Genomic DNA, 12,042 nt, shown 5'->3' with positions numbered 1-12,042 from the left:
TTATTTGTTGTTTATTTTTATTATGTAGAATACTATTTTGATATATTTTATTTAATTATCTTTTATTTTCTAACTTATTATCAATCATACTGTAATTTTTCACTATAATTGTATAAATAACTTTTATTTACTACAATATAAAAATTTAATGTAATTTCCGTGAATATTTTTTATCACAATTCAACATATATTGAAGTTCAAAAGATATAAAATATAAGTCAAAATTTTATTATAATATTTATTATTTGTTCTTTGCATCATTTTGATCAAGTGATGTATTATAATTTTTATTAGTGTATAAAAAAGAGATTCATTAGAATTTAAAACATTGAAGTAAACAAATATTTAAAATATATTTTAATTTGAATATTTGTTTTTATTTTATATATTTTTTTAAAATATTTTAAATTTTATCAACTAATGTTTGCAAATATTTAAAATAAATTTTAAAAATAATTAATGTTTGCAAATTTAATAAATGTTTTGGTTCTAATGAAATTTTATATGGTATTCTAATACAAAATGTAAACAATTATAATTTATTTCAAAGTATTTGATATCGAAGAAATAACCATCCTCCTAATATTGAATATTTGATAATATTATGTTTTCTTTACCGTAATTTTTATTATTTTATAAAAATTAATTAAAACTAATATTGAAGTAGTAAAACGGTTACGGGTATGAGTACGAGATTATACACGTTACCTGGTGGAGATGAGGATGAGACAAAAGTTTGATAACCGTTGGGTCTAGGTATGGGGATGAATTTTTTCTATAGGGATGGGCATGGGATAGCGAAACTCGTCCCCGCTCCGCCCCATTGCCATCCCTAGTTGTAAAAGAGGTGAAAATGTATGCATTACAAAAATGATTTACAACTCGAAACAAGGAAATGTAATTGTGTATTTAAACTACATGGTAAACCAATGAAAAATGGTGGAGGATGGATTGTATAGTTACGATATGAATATCATAATCATAACTTAGTTGATATATTGTCAACACCCAATTTTGTCCGGCTAAATAAATAATAGAATAAATAATAATAATTTGTTTTTTCAAAAAAAGGGTCAAAAAAAAATTAAAAAAAATATAAAATATAAAAAAATAAATAAGTTTTCTCTTTGGTTTTTTTTTCTTTGTCTAAATAATAATAATAACAGCATAATAATAATAATAATAATAATAATAATAATAATAATAAATAAAAAGAAAAAATTTTGTTTTAATCTTTTATGTATTTTCTTTTGAGGCTTTGTTTCTATTTTAGCTGAAAATACTCTATACACCCACACCGTTTTTTTCTTGCAACTAATGGCAGCCCAACATTTAATTTTCGCACCCCTACTCTATGCTTTGTCGTTTCTGCTCTAGATTAAGAAGTTAATCTAATAATTAGAAATAGAATATGTTCTAATATTTAGAATTATTTACTCTGATTTTTGTGCTCTGATTTTATGACACCTCCTTTTCCATATGAGGAAAATATTAATATGTTTCTCAAGAATATCTTTTTTGTAATTATAATTAATCTATCCTGATCACGTTTGATTTTGTGCTCTGATTTTATGACACCTCTTTTTTCCAGATAGAGAAACTAGTAATATAATTCAGGGTTAAATATGTTTTTGGTCCCTTAACTTTCAGTGAATTTTGGAATTAGTCCATTTTGAAACTTTGAACCAATTTAGTCCTTCATCTCTCGAAATACGTGGATTTAGTCCTTTTAATCAAATTTTGTTAGGTTTGTTTGATGTTTCTTACACATGTTAGGATTCTATTTCAGTTGTTTATACTGTTTGACACATTTTTGCTTTAATGTTAAGTCAAATATTATTGTGAAACAGGCTTAAAATGTCAAATAAACTTAACAAAATTTGATTAAAAGGACTAAATCCACATATTTCAAAAGATGAAGGACTAAATTGGTTCAAAGTTTCAAAATGGACTAATTCCAAAATTCACTGAAAGTTAAGGGACCAAAAACATATTTAACCCTATAATTCAAAACAATATCTCTTTTACTAATTAGAATCAATTTTGCTGATCACGTTTGATTTTGTGCTCTTTTTTTTCTATGATTTGATTCCCATATTGTAATAATATTAAGACCAGTTCTTGCCTTTTAAAACTCGTTGTAATTAAGCCAGACCTTTATTACGAGATTACATTAGATTTATAATCTTGTGTATATAAACCCATCAGAAAAAGAAGAAAGAAATTTTTTCTCTCTCAAAAGTTTCTGGAGACCTCTCTCACCCTAAGCACACATTCTCTTTTAACCCTCCCACATAAAAAACCCACTCACCTTCGATCACCACGCACACGTGCTTCTTAGTGTTCCAACGCAACTATTGTAAGTCTGATCTCCTGTTCAGGTTCGCAAAATTAATTTTTTATTGTGTTATGCAGTATTTCTCGAGATGTGTTTTTGATCTTGGTTGAATTTGATGTTTTCACTATTTATTTTTTATATGAAAAAAACATTACTGTCATGTATTTTTTGGGTTCATTAGTTACGAATAAATGAGAGATCTCATATTTTAGCATTTTATGAATATGTTGTGTCATGTTTTTCATATTAAGTTTTTAAAAGCTTTTATTTTACATTTTACAAAGAATAATATATATATATATATATATATATATATGTTTAATCCTAAACATTATTTTCTAATATTTTATTTATTTATTTATTTGCCTAATATTTTCATAAATTGAATATATAATACTAACCATTTTTTTGGTATCATATCTTATTTCAAAAGTTTTTTTTTTCTTTAAAGAAAATAATGATAAAAACATAATTTAAATACCTTTTTAACTTTTAAAATGTATAAGTGCTCGTTTAACCGCTCGCGTTGACTTAGAACTTAATACCTTCGCTTTTCTATAAGATTACTAAAAAAAATATACAAAATTTTCAAATATTAAAAAAGAGTGATATCAACATCTTCTAACAAATTGTTTTCAAAAAGTCTTTTTCATAAAGAACTACGTGACCTTGATTCTCCATTATGAATGGAGATACGTAGGAGCAAGGAGTAATCCTTGTCGGGCCCAAAAAACAAAGAAAATCTTTTTTGTTTCCTTTGTTTTTCTTTGTCATCTTTATTTATTTATTTTTTATTTATTTATTTATTTATTAATTGTATTTTATTTATTTATATTTTATTTCTTTTTTAAAATAAATATTTAAAGGAGACCACATCAATTTGTATTTTAATTAAAGGTATCGTCTTAGGATGGATGTAGGGTGCTAATACCTTCCCTACGCGTAATTAACTCCCGTACTCCCAATCTCTGTTTTTGTACACCTTGCTCTTTTTTATGGTTTTCCATAGTTTCCTATAATAACTATGGTGACGACTCCAAAACTCTTTTTTACAAATTTTATTTTTTGGTTCGTCATCCCGTCGCGATTTCGGTTGTGACAGATGGCGACTCCACTAGGGACTTGAGAGTTAGGCCATTTAATTAAATATATAAAATTGATGTGGTTGTTTCAATTTTTTTTTGTTTTGTTTATTATTTTTTTCTCTCTTTTCTTTCTCATTCTTTTTTTTTCGTCTTATATTTATTTGTTTTATTTTATTTTATTTTATTTTTCATTATTTATTATTATTATTATTGTGTATATTTTTGTTAATTTTGGATGATTGTTATTTTATTTATTTATTTATTGTTCATATTACTTTATTCTTATTCTTGAATTTTGAATCCTAGGATATGTGACTTTATTATATATATTTGTCTGTTTTTTTTTTCTCTGTTTGTTTGCAGGAAGGGGTTTGGTATGCATTATCCTCCCTTCACACATACACACTATGCGCATGACATGAGTGGGGCCCTATACCCGGGCCTGAGTAACTTTAGAAATAGAAGGGATTGTGTAGCAGTGTCACAGTGGATGTACTTCCCAAGTGGTCATTGTGAGAACCCCAGCTAGAGTTTGTTTGCTTCATTGGTACTCCCACCTCTTGTTGTTTACCAACTGTCGTGGGAAATGCCATGAAGTGGGCCATAACTCTAGTGACCTTGATATTTAGGTATTAGGAAACCATCCTGGTAAGCGCATGTATTTTACCTTAGATCCATTAGGCGTCAAACCTTTGTTAATGCACAAAGGGAGATATACACTTTTTTTATTATTCCTTGGTTTTTTATTTTTATTTTATTTATTTATTTATTCTCTTTCCTTTTGATTTTTGAATTAGTAATAAAATCATGCATAACATATTATTGCATCCATGTATTTATCATGTCATCATCATATTTATTTAATTTTAGGTCCGAAATTATAAAGTTGTGATTAAGTTTAAAAAGAAATGGCAAATTAACATGGAATTTGGAGTTGGGGGACAGTTAGATTTTGATGCTTTGAAGAAAAAAAATTATCCTTTAGGGTTATAGAAGAGATGAAGAGCATGATATCTAGGGCTAGAAATTAGGATTTTCTTTCTTTTGCATTTGATTTATGAGCTTTTCAGAGGGTGGGTTTGTGTGGACTCTTTTCCATGTCAATTTCTATTACTCACAACTTTATAATTTCTTAATAAAATAAACGATTTGCATTATGTTTTTCCTTCCTTTTCTTTTCTTATCTTTTTTTTTTGTTCAATAAAAATAATAGAGCAAAAATAATAATAAAAAAATACTGCAAGGCCAAGGCACCCTTATAGGACGCGAGCAAATAGTAAAAACATGGAGGATTGGGAAACCGCACAAGAGACAATAAAAGCAGATATCAATCAGCTAAAGGACCAAGTAGGTCAAATCTTGGGGGACTTGAAGTCCTTAAGGGTTTCAGGAGAAGCTTCATCAGTAAAGGGTGAGGAAAGCACTCACGACGCTATTATTTCTTTTCCAACGTACGGATTGCCATCGGGTTACACCACACTTGTTGGAGAATATTCAGAGGCTGAACATGCTTCCTTCTCATTCCCAATCAATACTTCAAGGAATGAAGCAACTACCTTTGCGGAACAACGAGTGACTGTAATACCCAAGCCTTTAAACACAACTGTCGGTGATGACTCTTTGGGCAAGATTACACCACACCCTACTATGCAAGCCATATCCGTTGATGTTGAGGGAACCAAAACTAAATTGGAAATTTTAGAAGAACGACTATGAGCTATTGAGGGAGGTGAAAACTATGGGTTTGGCGATATTGCCAGTTTAAGCCTAGTTCATGATGTCACAATACCTCACAAGTTTAAAGTTCTGGAGTTCGAAAAGTACAAGGGTACCACATGCCCTAGAAGCCATCTAACCATGTATTGTCGAAAGATGGTTGCCTATGCTTATGATGACAAATTGCTAATCCACTTCTTCCAAGACAGTTTGGCTGGGGTAGCATTGAGTTGGTATACACACTTGGAAGCGTCTCACATTCGTTCTTGGATGGATTTGGTAGATGCCTTTTTGAAACAGTACAAGTATAACATGGATATTGCGCCAGATCGGTTGCAATTACAAAACATGGCCAAAAAGGATGTTGAATCCTTTAAGGAGTATGCACAACGATGGAGAGAGCTTGCTTCTCAAGTGGAACCTCCTCTTCATGATAAGGAAATGGTGGCAATGTTTGTGAACATGTTGCAACCACCATTCTGTGAGCACATGGTAGGGAATGTATCCTCAAATTTTTCTGATATCATCATCATAGGTGAAAGGATAAAGATTGGGCTAAAAAATGGAAAAATTACATATAGCCCGCTTGCGGCTACAACTCCTAAAAAGCCCGATTTCAGTCTTTGGAAGAAGATGGGAGTAGAGGTGCACGCAGCATCAACAATACCTAAGTGAGAAAATCAGACTCTTGCTTACCAAGCACAATCTCTACAATAGGGATCATATCAATCACAACACAATAACACTTGGAAAACTGAGGCTAACACAAATCCCAACCAGTCTTTGGGGCAAATCACTAGTCCTAGAAGGAATCAAGAAAAGAATTATATTCATTTCACTCCTATTCCTGTGACTTACACGGAGTTATTGTCGGATCTACTCCGTAATGCTTTGGTAGCTATCTGCTCGATGAAGCCTTTGGAGCCACCATACCCTAAGTATTTTGATGTAAATGCCACATGTGATTATCACGGGGGAGCCATTGGTCACTCTACTGAGAAATGTTTGTCTTACAAACACAAAGTGCAAGCTTTAATCGACTCAGGGTGGTTAAAATTTCAAGAGAATAAACCCAACATTAAGGTCAATCCCCTCTCTGGGCATGATAATGCTTCAATAAATGCTATTGATGTCGAGGGACACCAGTTGATGAAGAATGTGAGCGAAATTAAGAGTTCACGAAGGTTTATTTTTGAGACACTACTAACAGTAGGATTATTGGAAGGTGAATATAACTTAAGGGATGCATGCGGGTTCCATCCAGGTGCTGAACATTCCATCGAGGCGTGCAAAAAGTTCGAAAGTTTTCTACAAAAATTGATCGACAAGAACTTCGTGCAAGTATGTTGTGGGGACAAAGATGACAAGAGGAGGCTGGTAGAAGAAAAGAATGAGCTAGGCCTAGCTTGCATAGAAGGACGAAAACGAAAGAAAGGGAAGATTTTCATCAGTGACATCAAAGAGAGCTTCTGTAGTGTTAGATGGATTAACGCTTGTCAGATATCACCCATCGAGGATGGAAATGGATTGGAAAGCTTAGACTTTGTGCGGTCCTGTCCTCCAGACATATAGTTGAATAATTGAGAGATAACGAATTACCCGTGATGTTTAATTTGAAGAAAATGTAATTCTTTTAGTTTATCCTTTTGCTTTACCCGGAGGGACTTTACGAGATGACTTACTTTTTTTTATGCTTAGGGTGACAATACAAAACATTTATAATTTGTTTTTGATCGTTTTTGTTTTATTTATTCGTTTTATAAACTTAAATAATGCAAATATGATGATGAATATTTTAATGTCGATATCCCTGATTTTTAGCATTCTATTGACAATGTGGAAGATGATAATGAGGATGACTGAGAACCTTCTCCTTTTTGTCAAAAGATGAATGGGGCAGTTGGTGCTGCTAATAAAAATATAAAGAAGATTATGCAAAAGATGGTGGTCATGTACAAGGATTGGCATGAGATGCTTCCTGTTGCATTGCATGGATATCGTACGTCAGTATGTACTTCAACTGGGCAACACCTTTCTATCTAGTATATGGAATGAAAGCAAGTAGTACTCCTCTTTGAGGTGGAAATCTCATCCTTGCGAGTATTAATGGAAACTCAATTAGAAGAAGCAGAGTGGGTTCAAGCCAGATTTGACCCATTTAACCTCATTGTGGAAAAAGGATAACCACGGTATGTCACAAATAGTTAAACAAAAGAAGGATGAAAAAATATTTGACAAAAAGGTGCATCCCAGAGAGTTCCATGAAGGCGATCTAGTTTTGAAAAAAATCTTACCTATACAAAGGGACCATAGGGGCAAATGGACTCCAATTTATGAAGGTTTGTATATGGGTATGTGGTGGCGAAAGCATTCTCCGATGGGGCACTAAATCTCATAAGGATGGATGGGGAGGAGTTATCATTGCCAGTCAACTCCAATGCGGTTAAAAATTCTATGAATGATAGAGGATGCAAAATAAGGATATCGACTTTGTTTTCAAGCTTTTTGTATTTCGCTTTATTTGATAAAAAATATATCATTTGGGTTTTCATAAATGTGTTGTAAAAGTGTCATACTGAGCTGGTAATTAAAAATATTTGGTAAAAATGTATATTTGTGTCAAGAAAACATCACAGGTATATTCGCTAGATGCATACTAGCTCCTAAAGGGTGTCGTGGTGGCCAAAAGAAATACAATGTAAATATAAAAATGAGGAAAGGAAAGGAAGGAAAAGTACGGGTTTTGTGCATCTATGCATTCATGCACTCATCACATCATACCATTTTTTTTATCATCAAAACATATTTTGAAAAGTTCGAAAAGGAAAATAAGGGCCCACAGGGGCAAGTTTTCACTTGGGATCACTCTACTTCTTTTTTAAAAAGGCATTCACATTGTGTTTATCTATGATTAAATTGATATTCAGGTTCTCCTTTAGATGTAGACCCTCTCCTCGGGATTGGTCTAATCTTTTTCAAAAAGAAATTATATTTGTAAAAAGTATATGCTTTTGGATCGGGGCCCTCTACGTGGTAATGGTCGTCAAATCCTTTGGATGTAGACCCTCTCCTCGGGATTGGTCTAATCTTTCTCAAAAAGTTTTAGTTTGCAAAAAGTTTATGTTTTTGGATCAAGGCCCTCTACGTGGTAATGGTCTTCGAATCCTTTAGATGTAGACCCTCTCCTCAGGATTGGTCTAATCTTTCTCAAAAAGTTTTAGTTTGCAAAAAGTTTATGTTTTTGGGATCGGGGCCCTCTACGTGGTAATGGTCGCTAAATCCTATAGATGTAAACCCTCTCTTTGGGATTGGTCTAATCTCTCTAAAAAAGTTTTAGTTTGCAAAAAGTTTATGTTTTTGGATCGAGGCCCTCTGGGTGGTAATAGTCGCCGAATCCTTTAGAGGTAGACCCTCTCCTTGGGATTGGTCTAATCTATTTCAAAAAGAAATCATATTTGCAAAAAGTTTATGTTTTTGGATCGAGGCCCTCTACGTGGTAATGGTCGTCAAATCCTTTAGATGTAGACCCTCTCCTCAGGATTGGTCTAATCTTTTCAAAAAAAAATTATATTGGCAAAAAGTATATGTTTTGGTATCGGGGCCCTCTACGTGGTAATGGTCGCCGAATCCTTTAGATGTAGACCCTCTCCTTGGGATTGGTCTAATCTTTCTCAAAAATTTTTAGTTTATGACTTTCTGGATCAAGACTCTCTACGTGGTAATGGTTATTGAATCCTTTGGAAATGAGGTTGTTGGTTTGTGACCTTTGATTTCATGTTTCGCCTTTGTTTCGTTTGAAACCGGACGAAATTAGTGTCTTCATCTTTACTTATATTTCTTTGAGAATATGAAAATGCAAAATTCTCATATTATCAAGCAAAATCTAAGTAAAGAGGGACAACTGTCAACACCCAATTTCGTCCGGCTAAATAAATAATAGAATAAATAATAATAATTTGTTTTTTTAAAAAAAAGGGTCAAAAATAAAAAATATAAAAATATAAAATATAAAAAATAAATAAGTTTTCTCTTTGGTTTTTTTTTTCTTTGTCTAAATAATAATAATAACAGGATAATAATAATAATAAATAAATAAATAAATAAAAAGAAAAAATCTTGTTTTAATCTTGTATGTATTTTCTTTTGAGGCTTTGTTTCTATTTTAGCCCAAAATACTATGTACACCCACACCGTTTTTTTCTAGCAACTAATGGCAGCCCAACATTTAATTTTCGCACCCCTACTCTATGCTTTGTCGTTTCTGCTCCAGATTAAGAAGTTAATCTAATAATTAGAAATAGAATATGTTCTAATATTTAGAATTATTTACTCTGATTTTTGTGCTCTGATTTTATGACACCTCCTTTTCCATATGAGGAAAATATTAATATGTTTCTCAAGAATATCTTTTTTGTAATTATAATTAATCTATCCTGATCACGTTTGATTTTGTGCTCTGATTTTATGACACCTCTTTTTCCAGATAGAGAAACTAGTAATATAATTCAAAACAATATCTCTTTTACTAATTAGAATCAATTTTGCTGATCACGTTTGATTTTGTGCTCTTTTTTTTCTATGATTTGATTCCCATATTGTAATAATATTAAGACCAGTTCTTGCTTTTTAAAACTCGTTGTAATTAAGCCAGACCTTTATTACGAGATTACATTAGAATTATAATCTTGTGTATATAAACCCATCAGAAAAGAAGAAAGGAATTTTTTCTCTCTCAAAAGTTTTTGGAGACCTCTCTCACCCTAAGCACGCATTCTCTTTTAACCCTCCCACAAAAAAAACCCACTCACCTTCGATCGCCACGCACACATGCTTCTTAGTGTTCCAACGCAACTATTGTAAGTCTGATCTCCCGTTCAGGTTCGCAAAATTAATTTTTTATTGTGTTATGCAGTATTTCTCGAGATGTGTTTTTGATCTTGGTTGAATTTGATGTTTTCACTATTTATTTTTTATATGAAAAAAACATTATTGTCATGTATTTTTTTGGGTTCATTAGTTATGAATAAATGAAAGATCTCATATTTTAACATTTTATGAATATGTTGTGTCATGTTTTTCATATTAAGTTTTTAAAAGCTTTTATTTTACATTTTACAAAGAATAATATATATATATATATATATATATATATATATATATTTAATCCTAAACATTATTTTCTAATATTTTATTTATTTATTTATTTGCCTAATATTTTCATAAATTGAATATGTAATAGTAACAATTTTTTTGGGTATCATATCTTATTTCAAAAGTTTTTTTTTCTTTAAAGAAAATAATGATAAATAAATAATTTAAATACCTTTTTAACTTTTAAAATGTATAAGTGCTCGTGTGACCGCTCGCGTCGACTTAGTACTTAATACCTTCGCTTTTCTATAAGATTACTAAAAAAAATATACAAAATTTTCAAATATTAAAAAAGAGTGATATCAACATCTTCAAACAAATTGTTTTCAAAAAGTTTTTTTCATAAAGAACTACGTGACCCTGATTCTCCATTATGAATGGAGATACGTAGGAGCAAGGAGTAATCCTTGTCGGGCCCAAAAAACAAAGAAATCTTTTTTGTTTCCTTTGTTTTTCTTTGTCATCTTTATTTATTTATTTATTATATATTAATTTATTAATTGTATTGTATTTTATTTATATTTTATTTATTTGTTTATTTATATTTTATTTCTTTTTTTAAAATAAATATTTAAAGGAGACCACATCAATTTGTATTTTAATTAAATGTATCATCTTAGGATGGACGTTGTAGGGCGCTAATACCTTCCCTACGCGTAATTAACTCCCGTACCCCCAATCTCTGTTTTCGTACACCTTGCTCTTTTTTATGGTTTTCCATAGTTTCCTATAATAACTATGGTGGCGACTCCATCTTTTTTACAAATTTTATTTTTTGGTTCGTCATCCCGTCGCGATTTCGGTTGTGATATATATTAATGGGTGATTCATTTATTAGTAGATTAAAAACTAATGAGCAATTTGTGCTTGTTAACATGATTAACAATTTAGTGAAGACCTAAAATGTAACACCTATAGAGAGGATTTGATCATAATATAAATAATAACATATGTGAATAATACATTTACATAAAAGAATATTTTCATAACATAAGTACAAAACTAAAGTTGGTCCATAAGAAAAAGCCCTATTATCTACAGTCAAAATCCGTATGTAACTCACAAAATCCGTAGGTAAAACAGGTTTACATACGGACTACCTACGGACAAAAATCCGTAGATAATATAGTCGTAGCTAACGTTACCTACGAATAAATCCATAGATAATTACATACCGATATATCCGTAGGTAATTACATACAGATTAATCTGTAGATAATTACATACAGATTATTCTATAGGTAATTATATACAGATATGTCCGTATGTAATTACCTACTGATAGGATCCGTAGGTAATGTGTTTACTAGTTTTAATAAAAATATTTTTTTTCTACAATACCTACAAAATATTGGGCAACTTGAAAGTCATCATAAATGTTCAAAATAATTATTACAATAATAAATATTGAAAATTTATAATAAGAAAATTAAGAATATCATTAAAGTAAATAATTGTGATTACACTGATTATATCTAAGTTTAACAATGAAAAATTTAAACACTATACAATACAGTAATCTTAATAAAAAAAATCCAACCATAAGCTTAATGTCTAAGAGCAATTATTCTGTGAAAATTTTAAATCATATACAATCCAACCATCATAATAAAAAAAAAATTTAACTAGCAACAATATATCTAAAATCAATTGTCTGGTGAGAGCTATTTCCCAGGATCATGATAGCACATATAAATGATTTAGAATCACTCTTAACTTTGCCAAACTCTTTCTTCTCACCATGTAGAATTC

The sequence above is a fragment of the Vigna unguiculata genome, chromosome 1, assembly GCF_004118075.2.
Source record: "Vigna unguiculata cultivar IT97K-499-35 chromosome 1, ASM411807v1, whole genome shotgun sequence".
Lineage (NCBI taxonomy): Eukaryota > Viridiplantae > Streptophyta > Magnoliopsida > Fabales > Fabaceae > Vigna > Vigna unguiculata.
The sequence above is the reverse complement of the archived record's forward strand: the minus strand, read 5'-3'. Positions refer to the sequence as shown.